We start from the raw sequence: 27816 nt of genomic DNA on the forward strand, positions 1-27816 counted from the left end.
GTGCGTTTTAGAATTCTGGCATTTTGCAGGCTGGCTTTATAATTTCTTCTCAGATATTCTCATTAGGTAAGAGAAAACATATGTATATATGTTTATATAATATATATGATATAATATATTTAGGTATATATATATATATAATTTTTAAAAATATATTTTTAATTGATTTCAGAGACAAGGGAGAGGGAGGAAAAGATAGAAACATCAATGATGAGAGAGAATCATTGATCAGCTGCCTCCTGCACGCCCCCTACTGGGGATCGAGCCTGCAACCCAGGCATGTGCCCTGACCGGGAATTGAACCATGATCTCCTGGTTCATAGGCTGATGCTCAACCACTCAGCTATGATGGTTGGGCTATAATTTTTTGTTAAATCTTACCCGAGGCAATTTTTTCCATTGTTTTTTAGAGAGAGTAGAAGGGAGGGATGGAAGGGTGGCGGTGAGAGAAACATTGAGGTGAGAGAGACACATCATTGGTTGCTTCCTGCATGTGTCCTGACCAGGTTTGGGGATCAAACTTGCAACCCAGGTAAGTGCCCTTGACTGGGAATGGAGCCCTCAACCCCTTAGTGCACAGGCCAATGTTCTAACCACTGAGTGACATTGGCCAGGGAGACAAAATATTTCTTTAAAAGTATAATGGAGTATTAATCAATCATGCAAATAAACTGTGTGAAAACCAATAAGAAATTAATCCTAAAACTTAAGTTTTTTGAGAAAAACTATATACTGGGTTCTCATGTATCCTTTTACCAGTCCTGTGACCATCATGTACACTCAGGTTCTCAAGACCTAAGTAATCTTTGTTTTCTCATAATGTATAAGAGACAAATAATCTATATTTCAAGTTGACATTATTTCCCTATAAAAATATCTTCCCATTTAATCAATATATTTGAATCTAGATTGCTATACTCACTCTATTAGAACCAAGGTAAATGTAGAATATCCCCAGGAAAGCTTTACAAAGTCTCTTGGACATTAAGGCAAACAGCACTCCAAAGGCAAAGGTACCCTCCCGAGATTTAAGCAATTTTTCAATATAAGCGGGCATGGCTGGGAAAAGTAAAACATGTCTTGTTAACATTACTAGGACATGGAGTGCATTGCCCTTCTGGAATGAGGAACATTAAAGTCACTTTTTAAAAGCAAGTCCCACTTATAATGAGATTAAGAGAAGTTGGTGAGTTGTTATGTGGGTTTTGCTGCACAGATTGGGCATCATCATAAATTCTAATTGCAAGAGGCGGGGAGAGCGTTATAATTGCAGGAGGGGGAGCACCACCAAGTGTCAGGCTCGCAGGAGGGAAACGAAGATTGATCACCTCAGTGGTGAGGCAGCTGAAAGATGGATGCGGTGTGGTGTAGTGTCACTCGGTGAATTTCTCGATGAAGGGACAGGCACAGCCTTGGGTGGGGGAGGGAGGTGTATTGACACAGAGCTGGGATTTAGGAACTGAAATATGTGTTGTGATACAACAGATTTCAGGAGTCTTACTGCAGCATCATGGGTGAGCTCCAGGAATAGTGTGGCTACTCCTGAAAAGAATTAAACTTAGAATTACCATATGCTTTAAATGAAACCTTTCTGACCACATGAATGCGCATTATCACTGTGAACTTCCACATAGAATGTTATCTGTGCTCCTTCCAATGGCAGGTTAAGGCCTATGTGCTCCACGAAGGTGAAGATCTAATTATACATTAAACTTGTCTTTCTGCCAATAGATATATTTGCTGAAGAAGAGGTTAACACTATGAAATTTGTTGTGTCTTTCTTCCTGAGACCACGTACCTCTACCTATAGTTAATTATGTGATGAGTGTTAGGAGGCAGTCATGCTGAAGAGAAAAAGCCCACGGGAAGACTAAGAATAAGGGGCCTCCTGGTTTTGCTGTCTCCTTTCCTTTTCCCCAGTATTTAAAAACCACAGGCTTGTAAGGGGAGGCAGGGGAATTAGCAACAGATGAACTTCAGGATCCTTCTTGTTCTAGTATTTCATGAAATAAGAAAGGGGCGATGACTATATTTCATGCTAACACTATAGGCTGATTCCAGACTCTTCAATGAATAAAAGCAAATATCCTATATAATAAAAACCTAATATGCAAATTGTCTCCTTGGGCGGTCAGGAGTTCGACTGGGAGACCAGGAGTTCGACCGCTCACTATGATGTGTGCTGATCACCTAGGGGTGGTGCGGAACATGATGGGCGTCAGGGACATGGAACCTGCGGGGGTGGGGTGGGGGGGTGGGGACTGCGACCTCTCACCGGCTACCTGGGGGTGGGGGTGATGGGGACTGAGATGCAGTGAGAATGTGGGGTGTCCGCTCGCTCTTACTCCCCCTGCTACCCTCCCCCAGGATGCCAGGGCTTGGGAGCTGGGGAAGCCCCCACGCTCAGGTACCTGGTGCCCACGAGGAGCCGGCCCCACAGCCGCGCAGCCTCTTCCAGGTGAGCTGGCCACAGCTGCTGGGACCACAGGGGCCATCGGGCTCCCCATGGGTTCGCACAGGAGCTGGTCTGCACAGCTGGCCGGGAGAGAGCATGCTGATCGCCCAGCTTCCACGCGGTGCTGCTGGGTGGCCCAGAGGCCCACACTGCATCCCGACCCGCAGCGCTCACTGCATCTCTGCATGGGGACTCAGATGCTGTGACTGAGGTGAAGAAGGGCGCGTAGGGGCCAGGGGGCCAGGTGACCAGGGCCCAGAGGTCAGCTGAGACCTGCTCTTCCATGCCAGATGCTTGCGCTTTGATTGCTGGCCAGGCCTGGGGACCGCACCCCTGCAAGATTTTGTGCACTGGACCTCTAGTGCAAAATAACAGCACCAACCTAATACCAAATCATAAAAGTACCAAAATTTAGCATGTAATATATACAAAATAACAAGTACACTTACTGATCTTCGTTAAATTTCTTTAGGTGTCATTATGTGAATATATTCCATATCTACATGCCTGAGATAAAAGTTACACTGTCTCTGCCTATATTAAAAATTTTTATTATTCACCCACTAAGATGCCTAGTCAAAAAAAAGAAAATAACAAGTGTTTCTGAGGATGTGGAGAAATTGAAACCCTTGTGCACTCTTGGTGGGAATGTAAATTGGTGCAGCCACTGTATAAAATAGTACAGCTATTCCTAAAAGGAAACTTAGAATTACCATATGCTCTAGCAATTCCACTTCTGGGTATATAGCAAAAGAAATGCAAGTGGGACTTAAACTGGGACTTGTACACCCACATTCATAGCAGGATTATTCACAATAACCAAAGATGGAGAAAACCCAAGTGTCCATGGACAGACGAATGGCTAAACAAAACGTGGCGTATGCATACAATGAAGTATTATTCAGCCTTAAAAAGGAAGGGAATTTAGCACATGCTACGACATGGATGAACTTTAAAGACATTCTACTCAGTGAAATAAGCAATAACAAAAGGACAAATATTGTGAGATTCCACTTATATGAGATATCTAGAGTAATAAAATTTATAGAAACAGAATGGTGGCTGCTGGGGAGGAGGAGGAAATGGGGAGTTGGTATTTAATAGGGAGAGAATTTTAGTTGGGAAAGCTAATTTTAGATGGTGGAGATGACGGTTGCACAACAGTGTGAATGTACAAATGCCAATGAACTGTACACTTAAACATGGTTAAAATGGTGTATATATATATATATTTAGAGAGAGAGAGAGAGAGAGAGAGAGAGAGATTATTTGCTTCCAGCACATGCCCTGACTGGGGATTGAACCCACAACCTTTTGGTGTATGGGACCACATGCCAACCAACTGAACCACACTGGCCAGGGCTAAAAAGGTACTTTTTATGTTACATATATTTTACCGCAATGTTTTATTAACACAAACAATAACTAAAATAGAAGCTGCTGTTCTCCTTTGGGACCTGAAACATTAGAATTGGCTTCCTGTTCTGACCAGAGTTTGAGGCCATTTGTGTTTTGCTTTTTTTATTATAAGGGAAATTATTACCAAAAATGGGGGGAGTAGATGCTGGGTAAGCAAAGGTAGTAAACACTGTCTATACTAGGACTCCAAAGCAGGATGCAGTGTAGAAGTAGCTGGAAAAGCTGAAAATGCCAGGAAATTGGAGTTAAGCCAACCACAGGCAGAGGCCATGGAGTGCAGAGGAATATCCAGAGGACTTTGGAAAACAATGGAATTTAGTTTTGTAACCTCTTTCTCCATCCATAGAATGACTGACCAAGTCAGATATTATTCTATCAAATCAACTGCTATCATCACACATTTTTTGCTTCTATTAATTAGTTTCACACATTTTTCTTCTCTCACTGGATAGAAGATTCTTTATTTTATTTTTTTTTAAAATATATTTTATTGATTTTTTTACAGAGAGGAAGGGAGAGAGATAGAGAGTTAGAAACATCAGTGAGAGAGAAACATTGATCAGCTGCCTCCTGCACATCTCCTACTGGGGATGTGCCCGCAACCCAGGTACATGCCCTTGACCGGAATCGAACCTGGGACCTTTCAGTCCGCAAGCCGACGCTCTATCCACTGAGCCAAACCGGTTTTGGCGATAGAAGATTCTTTAGAATATAATTAATACTGTATTTTTTCCTAACTTCCTTATAATTAATTCACAATAGGTACTTTCTTAGTAATGAATGAATGAATGAATGAATGAATGAATGAATGACGGTGAGCTAAGTAATGTAAAGTCTGTCCTATCAGAATTTATAGTGGAAAGAAATATTGAGTTGTTTATCAACCAAACAATTGGGATATATCTTAATTGATTACATGAACCACCTACTCAATTTAGAAAAACACGTTCAAAACATTTTGTTTATCTACAAGTATAGAATAAAATATAAATTGAAGCTGTCACAAGTAACAGAATGCATCAAGAATGAAAGATTAAGATAATAAAAACTAATAATAGTCAACACTTATTTAGTGTTTACTAAATGCTAGACTATGCATTAAGCACTTTTGACAAATACTTTTGTTTAATCTTCACAAAGATCTGAAGGTGTTTATTTTTATTTTATGGTAGAAGAATCTAATGATACAAGATTAAATACTTTTTTCAAGGCCACATAAAAATAAGTATTAGATTAATTATTAAAACCCAGAGAATCAAATTCAAATCCTACAGGGTTTTTAGACAAATGAGTTTCCTGACTAGTGATGTGATAAACAGCAAACCAGGCGCACTTTGCACTAGCTCAGCCCACCCAGCAAATATTACTTCTTAAGTCAAAGTTTGGTGCTAATTATACAATGACTGTTGGGGAGATCCAGAGATTTTTACTAGTGGTACAGATAATTACAGAGCTTTTAAAAAATAATTTTAAAAGAATGAACATTTTACTTTGTTTTGAGTAGTGAATAGTCATTTCGGTTTTGTCAGGGAGTGTCTACAAGCCTGAGGCTTTTTGTGGAGTGTGATGCAAATAGATGCATATCTAAAATGCAAGTGACATGCTCATTCCTGTAAAAGAGGAACTAAAATATTTTCTTAAGGAAAATATCAGGTGTTTAAGAGAGATAGTTTAAAACTTAATGAAATAAAATGATTTCACCATTTAAAAATATTTAGTTACTAATGTCAAAGAATTAAGTATCCATGAGATTCCATTTTTAGTGTTCATTTGAAGGTATTTCTTCTTGCCATGCATGGCTGTATGGGGTGGGGAGTTCAGCCTTACCTGTGGCTTTTCTGTATGGTAGACACACATGGCGTGTATAGAACTGCTAAGCAGATGCACACTCATTGGTAATTACCATCTAACCTGGTTTACTCCTTTGGCTTCAGAGTGCTACGAAGACCTAGCCCAGTGGTGGCGAACCTTTTGAGCTCGGCGTGTCAGCATGTTGAAAAACCCTAACTTAACTCTGGTGCCGTGTCACATATAGAAATCTTTTGATATTTGCAACAAGAGTAAAACAAAGACATATTTTTGATATTTATTTTATATATTTAAGTGCCATTTTACAAAGAAAAATCAACCAAAAAAATGAGTTTGCGTGTCAACTCTGACACGCGTGTCATAGGTTCGCCATCACTGTCCTAGCCCATCATTTCATTCCTTCAAAGAAAATATAATTGCTTAGAGCTATTCTTCTCACCTTTAACCCCTTCTAAGTCTTGATCAAATATGTCCTGTTGTATTGGGCAAGAGGGTTTCTATTGTGGAAACAAATGAAAACAAAATAGAACAAAAAAGGACCACCACCCATCCTCACCAGGCAGCTCACAAAATACATGTCCTGGCGTATCAGTAACAGTGTTATTTACTTCTACATTTTTTATAAAACCACTCATTTAATCATTGTATTCTGTTTTTAAAGGGTGTTACTGAAGAATAACAGGCATTCAGAAAAGAAAATACACAATAAATATACATAATAAAGAGAATGTTCCCATTTAATCACTCCCAAGATAAGCATGATTTTAATTTCTAAGACTGTAGTTTAACCCAATGTTTGGCTGTTATGAATAAATGTACACTCACATTCTTGGTATATACCAGTGGTCGGCAAACTCATTAGTCAACAGAGCCAAATATCAACAGTACAACGATTGAAATTTCTTTTGAGAGCCAAATTTTTTAAACTTAAACTATATAGGTAGGTACATTGGTATTACCTTAATTAGGGTACTTCTAAGCTGACCTTGCTAAAAATGTCCTCAATCTGATTGAGGTACGTTCGCTGAGGTCGACCCCTTCCAACTCTCCCATCCACACTCGTCTTATATACTTGTTTTGTCTATCTCTTTTTGTTCATCCTCTCTATATGTCCAAACCATCTCAACATACCTTTCTCAGTCCTCAACACCACATCTTCTTTCACTCCACAACATTCCCTAAAATTAACTTAATAAACCTTACTTAAAGTTTTAAGTCTTAGTTAAACTATAGGTACATTGAATAAAACTTGATATCATACTTAATAACGATATTATTTATTGATAAAATTAAATTCCTTACAATATCCATAAAATTAAATCATGACCATGACTGACAAACACTAATGTGAACTATGGCCTTGCATCTCCTTGGAAAGTTTGGGTAAGTCAGGTTTGTATGTTGTTGTTTTTAATTTTAGGCACGATTCCAGGTTCTCATCAATAAGACAACTTCTCAATTTACTCTTGATAAGGTTCATGCTTGAAAATGATTGTTCGCATACATATGTAGACCTGAATATGGAAAGAACAGCAAACGCTAGGTTTTTCTGTTGATTATATGAGTCAGGAATACTATTCCAGGTGTTAAAAATCAACATATCTTCCTTCTGCAGGTCTTGCAAAGCAGACCACTTGTGCTGTGAACTAAGTTCACATTTATTTTTCTCCAATATTTCTATATCAGCACAAAGATGTTCAAATTTTGAGCTCCACAGTTCTTTGTTTTTTAAATTCAGCAATTGCATTTCAAAGTTGCCAATGTCAATATTAAAGGAGAAAAATTTAATTCTGTTACAGTAGCATTGAGAAGTTTTTTTAACAAAGGCTAACGTCGCTTTGCTGTTTCTGAATTCCTGAAACCTGTTGAGAAAAGCTTCCCTCATATTTAAAATACCACACATGGTATTTTGTGGAAGAGCCACACTCAAGGGGCCAAAGAGCCGCATGTGGCTCGTGAGCAGCGGTTTGCCGACCACTGGTATATACCGAAGATGGAGATTGCTGCACCAAGGGGAGACTTATGTTTATCTTTAAAACATAGCACTAAGCCATTTTCCAAAATAGGCTGTTTTATTTTACACTCCTACTAGCAGGGTATGAGAATTCCCATGACCCACACCCTTGCTAACCATCTTATAGGCAACATGGGGCTGAGCTTTATTCTGTTACCTGTGTGATGTTTTCTTTTCATTGGAGCACTTCACACATTCACATCTAATATAGTTACTGATATTTGGAGACAGGCATCGATGATCTCACTCCTGCTCAATGGGTGTTCCACCAGCTCTTCCTCCAGTTCCTGTGCCTGTGGACGCTCTGCTGCTTCCTCGCCTTTCAGTCTGTCCTTTCACTTCCGAAATCTGGGGCAAAAGCAGCCCTGATTGTACTTTCATAAGCATTCGACTATTTATGTTCATATATTTAGAGGCTTTTATGTCTAGGCTTTTTACATACCTTATCTCATTTTCTCTTGAAAAAAAATTCTATGAGATAGGGGGGCGGGGGAGAAAGGGTTAAGGGGAGGAGAAAGGGTCGAGAGAAGAGGGAAGAAGAGTTAAGTAAACTGGAGAGGCCCTAGGATAAAGTTTGTGCCGAGTTCAAAATCAAGCCTTTCAAGCATCACAGTGCTTTTTTTAATACTAGACTGCTGAAATCCACTTTTTGATATAAAAAGTATACACAGAGCTAATAGGTTTTATAATTCCACTTAACAAATGACAAATCCCTATTTTAAATTCCTCCTTAGATAAAGTATTTCTAGTATAAAGCTAAGGATTCTTAATATAAAACTAAGGAGATTTCAGGAAATCCAAAACATTTTTAATAAATAATATTGACTTTAATTCTTAAAGTATTTAAGTTTCTGTCACCATGGTAAATGCTAACAAAAACTTAAAAGATTTCCATGAGTTGGGATATGTAATGTTGTTAAAGTCCAATATTTGAAAATTGTCAACATTATGTACCAGACTAACATGAAAGATTTTAAACTTTAAAATAGCCCGTTAATATTGATACTTCCATTTTTTAGATTAGTATTATACCTTCACATATTCACCTTTTCTTAGTGCTTAAAATAATCATAAAAACAACCAATTAATCCCAACATTACGGTTTGTTGCCTCTGTTGAAAACCTTAGTATTGTCCAGATTTAATGTTACCCTTGGCAGTGAAATAGTTAACTACCACTATGAACTTGATGTGAAAAGTTTCAGATTTTGCTTTTTATTAGAAGTTAACAGGGTATTCTTAGAGAATCATATCTGTCTGAGGTCCAGGAAAGTAGCACAGAAATGCAGGGCAGAGATGCATCAACATGGATAGCAGAAAGGCTCCCGTGAGGACTGCATTGAGAGACTCCCCCCTGTGTACTGCCTGGCACCTGGTGTGCCCAGCGCCCTCCGGTTCTTCCCCTCAGGGCGCCCTTTGCGACAAGAATTGTTACTCTTGTTTGTAATTAACATTCAGTTGCACTGGGCTGTGCTTCCTCACTTCAAAGGATTTTCAGGTTAATGCTTCTCCTGTGATTTAAAAAAAATGCAATCTTAATTTTACTGTGATGTTTAATGAACCTGTGATAACTATTTAAAAAACTCCACGTCCAAATTTAAGGTAGCACTGGTTTCTCATATTAAGACTGAGACGGTAGTTTAGCTGGTCTGTGGAAAGGATGTTGGGTGCAGATGAAACAATACAGACAGGAAAAAAATACTCTGTGTCTGTTTCATGCTACCTATTTTACATACATTATCTTACTTAACACAAAAACTCTCAAGGCAGTTAATAGCACCTCTATTTTACAGAGGAGTGAGTGGGTATAAAGAGAGCAAGTGTCACTTTACAGCTGTTGTTGTCTCTTAATATACAGACAACTAATAGAATAAGTCTATGGAAGCATTTTTGTCTAACCTGTTTGTCTCCACGCATGGGAAACAGGGTGGTATAATGGTGGGCAAGAGTGCAATTTTGGATGTCAGGCATGCATACATTCCAATCTTGACATTAATACCTATTAATTATTTTGCCTCCAATACCTAGTAGAGTATTAAACTAAAGTAGCCTCTGTAAGATTCTGTTTTCGCATGTGTAACATGGAAGTAATAGCAGCACTTAAATCATAAGGTTAAGTTGTAAATGAGATCATGAAAATTAAGTGTTTAACAGTGCAGAGCTTATAGAGTACAAAAACATTAGCTGAAAGTATTACTATCTATCAAATGTGTGAACTTTAACACATTTGAAAACTATTTAAGAAGAATCTATTAAGAGAAAAAAATAAAGTCAGTCATAATTTATCATTGTGCTGGATCTAAAAAGCATAACTGTGATTGGTGGGAAATCACTAATAAAGAAATTCATCATCATTAAAAAATAAGTAATCCTTAAGTTGGGAATACAGTGTCAATACAAACACAGTTGTACTTGTTTTTCATCAATGACTTTTAGACTGACAAAAAAACTGGAAACTTAAAATGTCCATTTCCTTCTATGTTTGCTTTATTATTCCTGTGCATCTTCTAAGTGATACAAACTATGGAAATTAGTTGAGAAATTATGCTTAATAAAGTCCAGGTGCTTATGTAAGACTTTCAATACCTTATAATTGTTTGGTCTGGAGCCTTCTGCACACCAGTGTTGTAGGAGGAACCCTACAACACAACTATTGCAGTGAGTTATAAATAAACAATCTATAATAATAAAAACATAATATGCTAATTAGACCAGACATCCTTCCAGACGTCCTTCTGGAAGACCTTCTGGACGAGGCTGGGGCTGTGAGGGAAGCCTGGGTCTCGGGTGTTGGAGGGAAGCCTGTGCCAGCAGCCAGGGGAAGGAAGGTAGGCCTACTCTTGCATGAATTTCATGCATCAGGCCTCTAGTCAGATATAAGAGACAAAGGGATTCATTAAGCCTAGCATTTTATTTCAGCTTAACAGTGATACGATTTCAAACTGGTATCATTACTAAGATTGAGTTTATCAGTTATTATGACCACAGTTCTAAGCACTGGAGTTGTTTTCAGCCCACTCATGGTAACACAGCAAGGGTACTTTCCTTATCATTAATTTTAATTTTTTTCTTTATCTCTTTCTTTTCTCTCTGGCCTACTTTGCATAGTGACCTATAGAATGTGTCACTTCAATCTTACCAAGATCACAAACTGGAACAGGGAGAGATATCATATTACATTTAGTCTATAGAAAAGAAAGATTTCTAAGACTTTGCAAGTGATGAGAAGCCTGGTGGATTCACAATAAAAATTTATCATTTTACCTTCAACTAAGTAAAATAAATTACACATGAATGCTTAATGTTTTTCCCTCTCCTCGGGTGAATACAAGTTTTGTGGAAATATTTTTTACAGTGTAACAAACATTTTTTATTTTTATCAGAAATGTCTTACACAGTAATTTTGTATCTAGTTGGCATTTGTCATTTCTCCACAGAAGAACCCTGTGACTTAGGGAAGGTGTTAACATGTCCTACATAGTTCCCATGAGGTACATGCTTTACAAATGAGCATCCCTGTGTTCCAATAAAATTTTATTTATGGACACTGAAATTTAAATATCATAGAATTTGCATGTGCCATGAAATCTTCTTTTCCCCCCACCAAGCATTTAAAAATTTTAAAAATCTCGTAGCTCATCTTCTGTACAAAAACAAGTAGGGGCTGGATTTGGCTCATGGGTTGGCCTCAATATACTGACTTCTGCACCAGATGATTGAATGGAAAGAATGAACAAACTGTGCTGTTGATTTACAGATTGATTTGTGCAAAGATATTCTGGTCATTCATGCAAAGAGTATTCCCAAACTCTTCTACTGAAACTAACAGTGTAATATGCCAATGCCTACTTAGAGAAGTAATTCCTTCAGTCCATTTTATTCATTAGATTCCACATATAAGTGTGATCATGTGATATTTGTCTTTCTCTGTCTGTCTCATTTCACTTAGTATAGTAATCTCCAACTCCCTCCATGCTGTCTCTAAGGGTGAGATCTCTTCCTTTTTTACTGCTGTATAGTATTCCATGGTATAAAGGTACCACAGCTTTATTATCCACTCATCTACTAATGGGCACTTGGGCTGTTTCCAGATCTTAACTATTGTAAATAACGCTGCTATGAACATAGGGGTGCATACGTTCTTTATGATTGGTGTTTCAGGATTCTTAGGATATATTCCTAGAAGGGGATCATTGTTTTCCATAGTGGTTGCACCAGTCTGCATTCCCACCATCAGTGTACCAGGGTTCTTTTTTCTCCACATCCTCACCAATACTTGTTTGTTGATTTATTGATGTTAGCCATTCTGGCAGATGTGAGGTGATACCTGATTGTAATTTAATTTGGATCTCTCTGATGATTACTAACAGTGAACATTTTTTCAATATGTTTCTTGGCCATCTGTATGTCCTCTCTGGAGAAGGATTTATTTAGGTCCTTTGCCCATTTTTAAATTGGGTTGTTTGTCTTCCTTTTGTTAAGTTGCATGATTTCTTCATATATTTTGGAAATTAATGCCTTATCCCAGTGGTTCTCAACCTTGGCTACACATTAGAATCACCTGGGAATCTTTTTAAAAATCCTGATTTCTGGGCCTTATCCTCCTGAAATTCTGTTTCTTTGTTATGGGGTGAGGCCACAACATTAGTAATGCCTTAGCCTATGTACCACTGGCAAATACACTGAATGGCCAGGTTATTATGACCACCCCATCAGTACTTCGCTGGGCCACATTTTGCCTTCAGTACTGTGGCGATTCTTCTTGGCATTGACTCCATGAGATGTTGAAAGGTGATGCGAGGAATCTTACACCATGCCTGATGAATAGCACTGTCCAGTTCAGTGAGATGTGATGGTTGTGGAACCAGCTGCCTGATGGCTCTTTTAACTTCGTCCCACAAATGCTCAATTGGATTGAGATCTGGTGATTGTGGGGGCTACCTAAGCAAGGTAAAGTCTCCCTCATATTCTTGAAACCACTCCTGCACAATATGAGCACCGTGGCATGGCACATTGTCTTGTTGGAAGAAGCCATCTCCATTGGGATATGTCATCAACATGATAGGATGAACCTGATCAGCAACGATACTTAGGTATATTGTGCTATTCAGACGTTGTTCCACATGAATTAAAGGGCCCAAATCATGCCAGGAAAACATGCCCCAAAACATAACACTGCCCCCACTAGCTTGAAGGGTTATACTCATGCATGTGGGGTGCATGTTTTCATGCTGTTTCCACCAAATTCTCACTCTGCCATCTGCATGATGCAACTGGAAACGTGATTCATTGGACCACATGACTTTTTTCCAACGCTTGACTGTCAAATCCTTGTGTTCCTACGTGAATTGGAGAGGTTTTATCTTGGTAACTGCAGACAGCAAAGGTGTTCGAACAGGTCTTCGGCTTCCATATCCCATACGATGCAGTGTACGGCTAATTTGCCTACAGACGTCAGGTGGTCACAATAATCTGGCCACTCAGTGTGTATTCTCCCATACAGTGGGTTCCCTCCTCATTTTGAGGATGGTTTCTTTGTTGTGCAGACGCTTTTTAGTTTGATGTAGTCGTGCTTGTTTATTTTTTCCTTTGTATCCCTTGCCCTAGGAGAGGTGTTGAACAAAATAGATCCAGAGGCATGGAAGCATGGAACAGAGTGATGAATCTCAGAGGGAAGGAAGAGTGGACTGGAAAGAGATTAATCAAAGAACTTATATGCATATGTGCATTGCCCATGCATCCAGACAATAATGTGGTGAAGGCCTGGGGTGAGGTAGAGCTGGGTGGAGGGGGACAACGAGGGAAATATAAATGAGGGGCGACGGCTCTGTAATAGTCTCAGCAATAAAGAAAAAAAAGACAAAAAAAGTAAGGCATAGACAACATATAGTTAAATAATTTTTGTAAGTTACATAGGTATAATTTGAAAGGAAGGTATCTATATTTATGGTTTATATTTTCTAAGGTTATTAATACATAAGTTATTTTGATTTACAAAGACAAATTCATAGTCTTGTGTCATTAATAATATTGAGTTATTCATTCATTAGTCCAAATCATACCACTGTACTTATGTATCAAATAACTAGAAGAATAGATTTGCCTGATAGCAGAAAACTTATACAGGGGTGGGCAAAAGTAGGTTTACAGTTGTGAGTATACAAAACACAGAGTTTATTCTTGTATATTTTTTAATTGCTGTATTATTTGTATTACAACAGTAAACCTACTTTTGCCCACCCCTATATTATTGCAGGATGTTTGAATGTTCATTAGAAGTAAATACCTCCTTTAATTACTGAGGTGTCAAGGAAACTCACTTTTGAAAATAACCAGTTGATAATCTATATACTAGTATTTAAGAGCCTAAGCGACTATTCAATTGTTTGACCATTCACCTGGTAGCTATGATGTGCAATGATCACCAGGGGGCAGATGCTCTGACCAGCAGAGGAGGGAGCCCGATTCCTCGTGGAGTCGGCTATGGGTTAGGATGCTGCTGGGACACTGTCAGCCCCGAATCTGCTTTACCTGCACCCTGGACCCAGAGAGGAGGGAGCCTGATTCCAGGGTGCATCACCTGGGACCTGCCCTCTTGCAATCCAGGACTTCTCGGAGGATATTGGAGAGCCAGTTTTGGCCAATCCCCACAAGCCAGGCCGAAGGACCCCACCGGTGCACGAATCTGTGCACTGGGCCTCTAGTGTTTTATAAAGTCAGTAATAGTAGCAATACAGCATAATGGGAACCCTAACCTCATTTCTTAATCTCTTTGGGCCTCAGTATTTGCAACAATAAAACACAAAAAATGTCTCCTTTCATGATTTAATGTAAGTTCTTTGTAAATGGTGACTTGCTATAAAGGATTATTACTTAAATAAGGTGCCTATTTTAAAGTAAAAAATTTGTGAGTGTATATATATATATATATATATATATATATATATATATATATATGTGTGTGTGTGTGTGTGTGTGTGTGTGTGTGTGTGCGCGCGCGTGATTTTTAAGTGAAACATACACAGGTGGTTACTAAATTTATTCAAAATGTGCAATTAGATATTGGAACTAGAAACTTCTTTGCATGTGTGTGTGTTTGTGCCTGTATGGCTCCCAGGGGCTCTCTTGGCAGGACGGGCCTTCTTTATAAGCAGAGGTGCCTGTGCAAGGTCCTTGGTCTAAAGCATAAAGACTGGAACATGCACGTGTTGATTGAATTAATAAAACAGAATTGATCCCCGACAGGCTGCCTGAAACAGCTACCAATGGAGAGATTCTGCTGTGAGGTAAGGCCTTACATTTCCGAGCACGTCTCTGTGAGAAGCAGCACAGAACATTCGCAGGTGACGTGGGGAGCGTGGTTCTATCACAATCCACATGGCTCAGCGCGGTGCTGCCTAACACCGGCTAAACAGGCTAAATAAAAATTTAATAAAATAGAGAAAGGTAAAATAATTTTAAAATATTTAAAATCCTCTCACTTTAAAATATAGTCCTTTCCTGACCTGAACAGGTGACTCAGTTGGTTGGAGCATCATCCCATACACCAAAGAGGTTATGGGTTCAATTCCCATCAGAGCACATACCTCGGTTGTGGGTTCCATCCTGGCTGGGCATGTATGGGAAGCAACTGATCAGTGCTTCTCTCTCACATTGATCTTTCTCTCTCTTTCTCTCTCTCATATCAATAAACACACACACACACACACACACCTATATATGTAGTCATTTTTTTCTGAGATGAAGTTCTCTTTATTTTCTGTATTAAAGTATCTATTGTTTTATGAAATAATCATGCTACTATATGGTAGGTCTTTTTCTGTCATCTTTATTTGAAAAAGAAAATTGACAGCACTATATTTAATTGATCCATGCAGCCAAAAGTGTTGTAGTTCTTGACTTCTACACACTGAGTGGCTTTTGACGTGTGAAAAGTAGGATCTAGTGGGTGAGTAAAAAGGCCCTGTGGCCTGTCTCCTGGGTTGGACAACAAGGCCACTTTCACTGTAGAGAAAAGCAAGGAGCCACTAACCTGCCACCTTCACAACAAAACTGTGGCCCTTTGTCCATAGCACACACAGTTCTCAGATGTGCCTCTTCTGCCCTGTCTTATGGAACCTTCTTTATCCTCCAAGCTCTTTGTCCCATTCTGGGTGGTATAAGTAATTCCCAAGGGAGAGTGAACTTATTGTTTTATGCTGCTTGCCTGCCTGAAACAGCCTATATCTGAGTTTCTAATTCCAACTTCACTACTCAGTGTTAGTTGTGAAATTACATGAAACTCACTTAGCTTCTTTTTTAAAAAAAATATATTTTTATTGATTTCAGAGAGGAAGGGAGAGGGAGAGAGAGATAGAAACATCAATGATGAGAGAGAATCATTGATCAACTGCCTCCTTCCTGCCCCCACTGGGGATCGAACCTGCAAACTAGGCATGTGTCCTTGGCTGGAATCAAACCTGGGACTCTTCAGAAGGCAGGCCAACACTCTATCCACTGAGCCAAACCAGCGGGGCCTCACTTAGCTTCTTTAAATCTCAGTTGCCTCTAATGTAAGTAGAAATAATAATAACCAATTTATTGAATTACAGAGAAGATTGAATAGCATTATATATGTGTTAGTACCTGGAACATAGCCCTCATTAAATGGTAACTTTCTCTATAAGTTTATGGATATCACATTATATATGTGTGAAATGTCAAATACATGTGTGTATATGACACTAAATATGTCTCATATATGTATATATGTCATATATATAAAAGTCATATATACGATACTAGGGGCCCGGTGCACGAAATTTGTGCACTGGGTGTGGGGGGGGGGGGTGGCGGGGGGGAGTGTCCCTCAGCCCAGCCTGCCCCCTCTCACATACTGGGAAGCCCTCAGGCATTGACCCCCATCACCCTCCAATCGCAGGATCGGCCCCTTGCCCAGGCCTGACGCCTCTGGCCTAGGCATCCGGCCCGGGCAGCGGGGACCTGCAGTGGCAGCGGGGGTGCCACGATCGCGGGGGCTCCGCCCCTGCCCCTGCAGGAAGCCTCTGGCTGAGGCGTCCGGCCTGGGCAGCGGGGACCCACAGCTGCAGCGGCCCCGCGATCGTGGGCTCCGCTTTAGGCCCAGGCAAGGGACCCCTAGCTCCTGGGACTGCCAGCTTCGACCGTGCCCAGCTCCCATCGCTGGCTCCACCCCTACTTCCTGCTATCACTGGCCAGGGTGGCAAAGGCACCTGATTCTCAGATCATGGCTGGGGGGCAGGGCAAAGGCGGCCCCAGGGCCGCCTTTGCCCTGCCCCCCAGTTCTTAGCTCCCCCCTGGGTTTCTGATCACTGTCAGTGGCAGGGGGCTTCTTCCTGCTTTCCCTTTCGCCTCCCTGCATTGTGCCTACATATGCAAATTAACCGCCATCTTGTTGGCAGTTAACTGCCAATCTTAGTTGGCAGTTAATTTGCATATAGCCCTGATTAGCCAATGAAAAGGGTATCGTCGTACGCCAATTACCATTTTTCTCTTTTATTAGTATAGATATACATGTACTGTGTGTATATATATACAGCACATATTATATTTCTCGTGTATATGTGTATATGTTTATATGCAAATATATACATATGAATGTGTGCATGTAATATATACACACATATATGACATTAAATGACATCAATGTGCAAGAGACAGGGATGGGCAAAAGTAGGTTTATAGTTGTGAGTATACAAAACACTGAGTTGCATGTTGCAATTGGTTGCTTTCTGCATGTGCCCTGACTGGGCCAGGGGGATTGAACCTGCACCCCAGGCATGTGCCCTTGACCTGGAATTAAACTCACAACCCTTTGATACACGGGCTGAGGCTCTAACCACTTAAAAACACTGGCCAGGGCTGGTTCCTTTTTAAAAAGCTGAAGGCATTTACCAACCTCAAGTTCCCTATTGGTATTAACTTAGGAACAAACCTAAGGCTTACTTTGATCATTAAAGTTTATGAAATTTTAGCAAAACATTCTACCAGCATTTTAGGTTTACTACTTAAAAATATAACCATTATTTTGAAGACAGTAAAACACAGGCATTATGAATGTTCCCTGATGCACGTTGGTGGCTCTCCCAACAATTCCTTACAAAAAATACATTTATGTATGAATGTACATATGTATGTATCTTTCAGGAAAGTCATTCTTACATACAAATGGACTCCTACAGTTTAGTGTATTCTAAAACTATCCGGAATGGTGTTCATTAAAATAAATTCTGTGCTTCGAATGTTAAATATTCAAGTCTGTTGATGGAACCACTGGAAAAACCAAAAAGAGGTTTGTTCCTCTTCGTTTTCTTTCAAGGGGAGGGTGGGAAGTGAGGTGGTGTGAGGTGTGAGGGTCAGAGCTAAGCCTCTTGGTTCCATCTTGAAGGGTCTTGGAAGCACGAGTTGATGTGATCTCTGTAGTGTGTATCATTGCCGTCATCTAGAATGCTCCACAAGGCGTTTCTTCCTGTCTGGGTCTGTTAGCGTGTTCGCTCAGCCTGCAATCTGAGAAGGAATTTTTCCTGGCAGTCATGACCTAATTTCAAGGTTTGGCAGACAGACACAGGCATCTGCCAGGCCAGGTTTTCCTATGTAGCATATGAATTGCCTGCATTTTAGCAGGCAGCCCCGAGAAGAGAAAGCCTGTGAAGGATTTGCCAGCCCTTCTGAAATCAGGCTGATTGCGCCCTCCGGACCTCAATTTTCTGTGCCTGATTTCTTTTTGTGCAGGCATTTCTGAGCTCCCAAAGCCTCTGTCTGGTGTTCGACATGAACACATGCTATGTATAAAGGGAAGTGATTGACGATGCCTGGGGTTACTAGCATGTTGCCTAAGCAGGACACTTCATCAATGACCTTCTGCTTTTACAGTTGTTTCTGCAATCCAAGGAAAGACATTTCTTTCTTCCCAGAGCAGAAGTAAGTGCTTAGCAAAGCCAAGTGAGCCTTTGCACCATTCTATGTACTGATCATGTGCATTGTTAGTAACAGAATCAGAGAAATCTTATTGGCTTAGCATTCAAAAGCTTATTACTTACGTTGGGCTGGGGGGGGGGTGGATGTCAGTGTTTAAAATTTTTATAGACTATATTATGTGGAAGTATCTTTAGGCTTGCTTGGGATATTTTCCTATTTTATTTTCTGGTAAATATTGTTAAATGTTTACTTTTTTTCAGAAACACTGTTCTTTCTACAAGAAAATACTAATGTTAGGCTTTTTTATTTTTTTAAATTTTTAACTTGCTTTGTCTGTTGGCATGATTTTTGGCCAAAATATTATTTTCTCTTTTAGTCTGATGGTTCCAAGTGGTATCCAAAAGTAAATTTAATAATAAACCTATCTGCATTTTTAATGATCAAATTGAAAATTTCATTTCATTTTGAGAGTTCACCTAAAGGTCAGTGATCAAACTGACAGAAAAGCAAAGGACAGTTCTGAGAAGCCCTGCATTTTTTTCCTCTATATGTCTAGGGTTCGTTTTGGGCTATGCATTTTTTTTTCTAGAGGCATTTACAGAGGAAAATAAAGGAAAGGACTCACCAACCAGGGCTGATTTAAAGGCAGCAGCTGATTTAGAAGGAAGGCAGAAGAATTATCTGCTGGTAGTCAAGACATTGAAACTATCTGGAGATAAGAATTAGATCAAAGATTGGGTACATGCAAGAATAGATTTTTTTAAAGACCACCAGCTAAGGTTTGTGATTTTTCATTCTTCCATCCACTAAGACAGCCATACTTACAATTTTATACATAAGTAAAAATGACTTCCAGGCTTATTTGATCATAGAAGGAATTACTCTCTCACAGGATGACAAGCCATGACAAATAGGTTCCCTGTAATGAAAAGTCTGGCAAACCCTGTATTCTCAGTTAATGGTGGTATGAGGAACCCAGGAAGATCTCCCTTTCATTTGTACTTTTACACGTGGGCTATAGGACTGCCAATCTCTATTATAGCATTAGATCACCTGGAAGGTCTGACATTTGGCAGGGCAATATAAGTTTCAGGGTAATTTTTCTGACCAGCAACCCAAGGCCAATGTAGCAAAATTTGAAAAGCAATTAAACTACAAGAAAGGCTTGCATACCACCCAGGTGTTTTTCCCACTTGTCAACATGAATAGAGACATGCACTCATATTCTAAGCAGAGCAATGACAGAATTCCATTTGCAGACTCTAAATTTTATAACAGAGACAGTAAAAATCATCAAAATGATGAGTTTTGTTTCTTTGTTCGTTTTTATAAAACTTGACAGTCTTTCTGTACATTGCAAATGCTCTAAAGCACATTGACTGATGCGTTAACTAAATTGCCTGGGCACTCTTTCTAAAGTCAACTCATTGCTGGACGTAGAGAAGACAGGGTGGGGATTTCAAGGCCATCGGGTGAAGTTCTTCCAGATAAAGGACTGTCTTACTCCTGTTTGCCACATCAGAGAGAGTCAGTCAACAGCTGAGTAAGTTAGTGGATATATAAAGCGGTGAGTTAAGAAGGGCCTTTTCCTAGAGAGGAAGATGAGAGACCTGAATTATCCTTGTGTACCTCACATGATAGTCATCATTACATAGTTCAACTTGAGAAACTTGGATGTGGGGAGGGGTGAGAATGAAGAAAGAACATTTTTACACTATTAAATAGGAGATGCTATCCTATATAATAAAAGCCTAAAATGCAAATTGTCCCCTCGGGTGGTGGTTCAACCACTGGCTATGACGTGTGCTGACCACTAGGGAGCGGCATGGAACATGGTGGGCGTTGGTGACATGGTGCTGGCAGTGGGCAGCAGTGGAGGTGCTGCCCGCTCCGATGGGCCCCTACAAGAGTGGACGATGGTGGGATGGTGGAGCAGGTGAGCCGGCGGCTCCAGGCAAACGGGGCCTATCCCCCTGCTGATTGCACCACAGACAGTGGGGGGCGGAGCTGCTGCCAGGCTCCCAAGTGCTGAGGGAGAAAGGCAAATAGCAATATTAAAATATTTCTTCTAATTATTTCCCTTCCAATGTGCACGAATCCATACTCTGGGCCACTAGTTATGTAATATTTTCAATTTAGGTTCAAAAGAGAAAATGACTTCTTATGCAAAAGAGGAAAATATAAAGCTGTCTCCTTCATCACCATAGGTCAGAAGAGAAAGAAATCACAGATGTAAACAGAGAATACAGGCAGGAGGGAGCAGACTGATAGAAGGACCGAGTCCTTCTCATTCACAGCTGTTGTTAGTTAAGGATTTAAAGTAAACTTTACCTGCAAGTACATGTGTCCCCAGACCTTCGGATCTGCTCTCAACCCTGGGCCTTTGAACATACTGTTTCATTTGTCTGGAAGTTCTGTTCTCTGTTTCCCCTTCCTACTGCTCTAATTTGTCCTGTAGAACTCACATCAGGCATCGCTTCCTGAATCCTGCCTGGATTTCCTGGGACTCCCTTCCCTCATCCTCTAGTTTCCAGAGCAGAGAAATAAACTTCTGTTGTTTTAAACACCCTGTCTGTGGTACTTTGATGTGGTGCCCTGGCAGATTAATATAGTTTTCTGATTGGATATTTAGTTTGTTTACATTTGGAATGAGTAGACTTAAGATTATTTAGGTTTAAATTTGTCATCTTATTTGTTTTTATTATTCTAAACTCTATTTTTTTCTTTTGAATTAATATTTTTTATTTTAAATTTTCCTCCATTAGGCTATTAAATGCATGTTTTTTACTGTTTTTATGTGTGTGTGTGTGTGTGTGTGTGTGTGTTTGTGTGTGTGTGTGTTTACTGGCTAACCCTAACGATTATAACATACTTTCTTGACTCAAAGTCTATAATATATGTTAGTACTTTTTATTATTTCCCATCAATACTTTTTATGATATCATTGTTATATATTTTATTTCTAAATATATTTTAGCCCCATAAGATACTATTATTATTCTTGCTTTATGAAGTCCCATTCTTTTAGATTTGTTCACATAGTTAAATCTCCTTTACTCTTGATTTCTTTATGCACCTCCATCCTTCCTTTTAGAAGCATTTTTCTTCTGTGTATCAGTTTTCTTTCTTTCTTCAGTTAGTGCGATTCTATTGGTGAAAACTTTACCTAGCGTTTTTTTGTTTTTTTTCCCTACATGAATGGATTTAAAGAGGATGAGTTTTGAATGGAGAAAGTTCCAACTGACCTCTTAAGAGTGGAGAAGTGGAAGAGTAGGATACATATGGTGAAGGTTCATTTGAAGCTGAGAGCATTATTTATCTGGTTCCTGTTTTCTTAGGGAAAAAATTTCCTAATGCTGATAAGGGCAGCCTTAACCTTTTGGAATACTTTAGGAGAATGGCGTAATAGAAATAATGCAGAAGAATGAAAGAAAGACAGGCGTTAAAAGACCAAATGACGTTGGGAAACATACACTGGTACTTGCCCCAGTCCGAGGTTGCATGACCTTTTGTCCTGCGGCACTGAAGCAGACTTAGGTAGGGAAATGCAAACTTTTCCCCATCAGGGGCATAGAGGTCAGTGGGCAGGGGAGACAGGGAGTCTTACTTACATGATCAATCGTGTAGCCTGGACTGGATAGGGAAGGAAGTGAGGTCAGAGATATATTGACCAGGGGGAAGGATCAAGGGATTTGAGGTCTGTGTATAGTCCAAGATCAAGGCAGCTTGAGTACAGCGGTGAAACAGCCGGAGCAGGTGCCAAGCTGGTGGTCAGAGTTTAGAATATATTACCAGGCTTTCACATTTCATAAAGTCAGGGTATTGTTGTCCTTATATGAGGAAAAACATATTGACAATCTTCCTCAGACATTGCTTTAAAACAGCGGTTCTGAACCTGTGGGTCGCGACCCCTTTGGCAGTTGAACGACCCTTTCACAGGGGTCGCCTAAGACCATCCTGCATATCAGATATTTACATTATGATTCATAACAGCAGCAACATTATAGTTGTGAAGTAGCAACGAAAATAATTTTCTGGTTGGGTCACAACATGAGGAACTGTATTTAAAGGGCCAGAAGGTTGAGAACCACTGCTTTAAAACATCATTTAAGAGAAAATAGGCTAAAATTGTATTTAAAACTGATGAGGCACTGATTAATAGTGATGATAGGTTATAATACATTTATTTAATCAGTATTAAGTTCCTGAGCTATCAAAAACTTGCCATTGGGCTTGAAAACTCTCATGGAAACTCCCTAAATAGATGGAAAAAAAGTTTTCTCTGCTTTAATCAGTGTTTGGTTATTAATGCCTTGAGATTACAATATTCTCCTTGAGAAGACAATTTTTTTCCCCATGTAAAAATAATCAGTCAGTGTTCTCTTAGATTTCCATCTCAGAGTCAGAAAAGCCACTTTTCAGGCATCAACATAAAATGACAGACACACACGTCTGTTGCCCATGTGAGCATGTATGATAAACCCGTGCCTGTGGACACCTACCTCTGCCTCTGAGAATGACTTTGAGCATAGTGCTGAAAGTGTCTATACTGAAGTATCGTTGGACAGATGGTATAATTAAACATGTTTATTTATATATATTATGCTGCCAACTTTTGAAAACACACCTAATTAATTAACAAAATTATACACAAACACACACACACACACACAAACTTGCTATTAAGTTTAGCAAATGATAATGTTATAAACAAAGAATTCTTGGCTTTAGAAAACGAAAGAACACAAAGTTTAATCTATAATAATAAAAGGGTAATATGCTAATTAGACCATTAGACCAAACGTCCTCTGGGCATCATTCTGGATGTCCTTCTGGAGGAAGCCAGGGCCAGAGCAAAGCTGCCCAGGTCCCAGGTGCCTGGTGGTGGCCAGAGAGAAGCAGCCCGTGTCCCAGGTGCTGGAGGGAAGCTAGTGCCGGCAGCCGGGGGAAGGAAGGCCTACTCTTGCATGAATTTTCTTGCATCAGGACTTTAGTGAAATTAATAATAAAGAAGATTAGTCGAAATCAGTCTTATTTCAGGAAGCACTTTCTAGGTTAGCTTTCTAAAAGTCTCTGAAGTTGTCTCCTAGAATGCTATGTGTTGCTACCACATATTTGTTGCACAGAAAAGAAGAGAAGAGGAAATGCAGTGTTTGAATTTGCTAACTCAAGTTGAGCATAAAAATATCTACTGACCTGGCACCATTCTGTCAGCCCTTTTCTCACTTCCTGGGTGTACACCGGAAAAGGAAGGGTGGGAGTTATTAATAATCTGTCATGAAAAGAAATTGATTTTTTTTGAAATTTTAAAAATGCATCTTGCCCAAGAGCTCTTTGGTACTTTATAGAGATGGAAAGACTCAATAATTTATTTATAGTGAGTTCAGAGCTTGTTAAGATCGATCAAAGAAATTTCTTTCACAGTCCTGGGATGATTTAGAAGAAGAAACTAAGAGAATGCTAGAAACAGTTCTCACATGCAAATTCTCTTGTTCACTTAAGATAAATACATGTATTAACTTCACAGTTGCTAATTATCCAGGTATTTGATTCAGTTAGTTGAGTGAAAATACCAAGCATAACAAATGTAGTGTGACTGCAGGTATTACTATGACTTATATAGGCCATAGATTTGTTATGTAAAATCAAATGCATATTATTACATGGTGCACTTTTGAGATTTTGTTCTGCCCTGGCATTTTGACCATTTCATCTAGTAAGATCACGTTTTAGCTTTAATGTGTAATATCTTAATGGCAGAAACATTCTTGACATTTTACTTGTTGAACTTGTAGCCCACATTGAAAGTATATTGATTGTGCTTCCAACTTGTCTTTCTGCTCTTTTTTCATCCTTCTTCGTTCTTCCTTTTAGCTTTCTGAGTAATTTAGTCTAAAATTCAGAGGATGAGGATTAGGTTACCAGGGGAAGCAGTGGGTGGACTTCCTATCAGTTTAAAGTCTGAGCAAGGGAAGTGGCCAGGAGGTTAAGCACAAGTGAGAAAAGTGGTCATCTGGGGTGGTGTCCCGGTGGAGTCAAGAGATTGGTTACATAGGAGATATTGATTAAATAGGTAAGTGTATTCAGAACAATGGGAGCTAGTTTTCTTACTGCCAGAGAAATTATGAAGATCGAGAGATGAAAAGTATAATTAACCTGTTGTGGTGCTTTGGAATTGGAGGTTTTGGGGAAATATATAATTTTCAGTATTTAAATACAGAAAAAAAAATTGTGTGTGTGTGTGTGTGTGTGTTTCTGGCTTGGTCCACTGAAAGGGCCCAATCACAATAAGCATACACAGTGTCAGATCTTGGCTTCTAAATATCACTCTTCACTAAAAGAAATTAGATTTTCTTGGAGAAATAGCTTCCTGGAGAAATGGCTGGCATGAAATGATCCCAGAATCTACTCTGCTAGAAAGTAAGATAGTGATCTAAGAATGACAGAGATATGTTAAAAGCCAACTTGAAGGAGCTTCCACTGGCCAAATCAAGAAAATTTTGAGCATTAAAATATATAACAGTAGCAACTGTGTAGAACCCATGAGTCCATACTGGTGTAAATAAAACAAGCGAACAAATATAGGAGAAGAAACAGCACTTTCAAATGCCAACCGATAGAGGTAGAAAGGATGGTAGAATTAGAAATGTACTATTTCAGTGTCAACCTTCCTATTTTGATAGATGTCTATGTAGAAGGATGTTCTTGTTTATAGGAAAACTGCACCAGGTATCCAAGGGCAATTGGGTATGGCATTGGCAAATTTCTGTCAAGGATTCAGGACAAAAATTATTTGTACTTTTTTGTAAGCTACATTCACGTCAGTTTAAAATGATTTCAAAACAAAACCTTCAAAATACTATGCTGACAACAAGAAAACTGTCTTTGCTTTCCAAAACTCAAGAGTTTTTGATTTGGCAAACATCATTAATGGTTTCAGTATCAGTGGCTACCCCTCTTATTGACCATTGAAGTAAATAATCATCTCTAGACTCTTGCATTTGGTGAAAATTATTAAAGCCAATTAAGTTATTAAGCCAAACTAATAGGTTAAGTATTAGGTGTGACTGATATTTGATTTTTATTGATTTAATATGCACATGTGTAACTTTTATTTTGCTCCACATTTGTAATATTAACTTATTTTACAATAACAAAAAGATGAGTTAGGTATAATCGTTTTTCTCATTTCAAAGATGAGAAATTGCAACATGGAAAGGTTAAGATAGACCTAAGTAACTTTCCCCAAGGTCACACAGCTAGTCTGCTTGTATGTGGCCATGCCAGGATTCAAAAGGCAGCCTAGCACCCGACTCCATGCTCTTCACCGCTTCACTATGTTGCCAAGACCACCTTTTCATAGTTATGCATCTCTTAGCCTAAATAGCTAAATAGCAGAGACACTGCAGAGACACAATGCAACCAATTAATTCAACCTCAGACTTCGTTTCTTCTAAGAACTCTGGGCTTTAAGAATAATACATTTAGTCCTTACACTTTTCAACCTTTTGAATAAGTTCAACTATAGACAGAGACATTTTGTGCTGTGAGGTATATTTTGTTTCTAGAAAGCTTCATGACAATCCCCTTTTTAAGCTTTTATCCTATTTTCCCCCTCCTTCAAAGACAGATTTCTCATAAGCACATTTAACAGTCATGACCTCCCTTTTTATTCACTTATTAATTCACGGCACTATGGATTTAGAGTTCGTGATTCCTCTTACACTCATCTCTAAAGAATTACTGAGATTTTAAAAGGTCAAACCTCTTGGGTTCATCTTATTTAACTTTTGTTCAGCTTTTGACTTTGTTGAAAATATGTTCTTTCAGATGTTCTCTTTTCTCTTAGATTTTATTACACAACTTACTATTATTTCTCTTTCCAATTGCGTCTTAATGAATTAAAGATGTGTATGTCAAAGACCTTTGTCCTTCACCCTAACACTTAAACTGTCACCTATATTTACTAAGACTTGCAACTCCACAAGTTCATTGTCAGCATTTTTTCTGGTGAAGCCCCATGGACCAAACTGCCTGAAAAACACCTTCCCCAGGTGATCTCATAAGACCTCATCATTTATGTGTGAAAATCTAAATCATTATCTTCTGTCTTTGATGATGGAATGTGTGTAGCCATGGCCCACGCCCAAACCCCCATGATCTCAGGTATGTCATACTACAATCTTCTCACTGTTTTCAAGATCCCATCTTCTCTCTGAAAACATAGAACATGCAAGCTCAGTGCACTGAAAATGAAGAGTGACGTTAAAGTTATCGTCAAAAAGTGTAGAATTTTTTTTACAAATTACAATTTGATTGTATAGGAAGGAAATAGCCATTCATGTGTTCACCCATATTTTATATGCAGAACAGAGAAAACTTGGCCATGTAAAATGCACTGTGCACTATCTCTTTGCCACTGTCTGGCTCTTGAATAAGAAGACGCCAGTTTTGAATAGAACACTTGGCAGCCTTCCTTCTGGTGCATGATGGAGGTTTTGTAGGCAGTTAGAGGGCTGTTCATCACTCGTACATCTCTTTCTCTTTCCAGAAAATGGCTGGGCAGGAAGCACGTGGAAACTGAAGTAGCACATTGCCGCCCAAGAAGTGGCTCTGTGTGTGGTCCATACTGAGGAGATGAGGTTTGCATGTACTGTGCCTTTCACAGTGTCATAGCACTGGGATATGTGTATAGGGAATGCTCTGAAGTATTAAATGAAAGCCTTGTAGACACTGGGAGCTGAATGGAAACTGCTCACATCTCTGTGTTTATATATCTAAGGCAGCAAACCAAAGAACACTGCCTTGAATCCAGTGGAGGCAAGGAAGTGAAAAAATAAAAAAGGGCAAAGGAAAATGCCCCAAACAAGGACATGAAAGCATCATTCAACACCGGAAAAGCAATTCCCAAGAAATAATTATCTCAAATTTCAAAATAAAATTAAGTAAATGTATTGATCTTCATCAGTGAAGAACCATCAGGAACAGGAATTTCCAAGGGTAAGGCTGAGACAAATGGAAAAGGGAATGCGATTTAAAGGTATGTTATCTAGGAGAGACGCAAAGAAAAATTACAAGGTAGGCAAAATTACAGCAGTAGAATTTTAAAGATCCTGGTACCTTATAAAAAAAATGTTTGACTCTCAGGTTAAAAGAATTGAAGTCATTAATCAAATGAGAAAACA

The sequence above is a fragment of the Myotis daubentonii genome, chromosome 10 (genome assembly GCF_963259705.1).
Source record: "Myotis daubentonii chromosome 10, mMyoDau2.1, whole genome shotgun sequence".
Lineage (NCBI taxonomy): Eukaryota > Metazoa > Chordata > Mammalia > Chiroptera > Vespertilionidae > Myotis > Myotis daubentonii.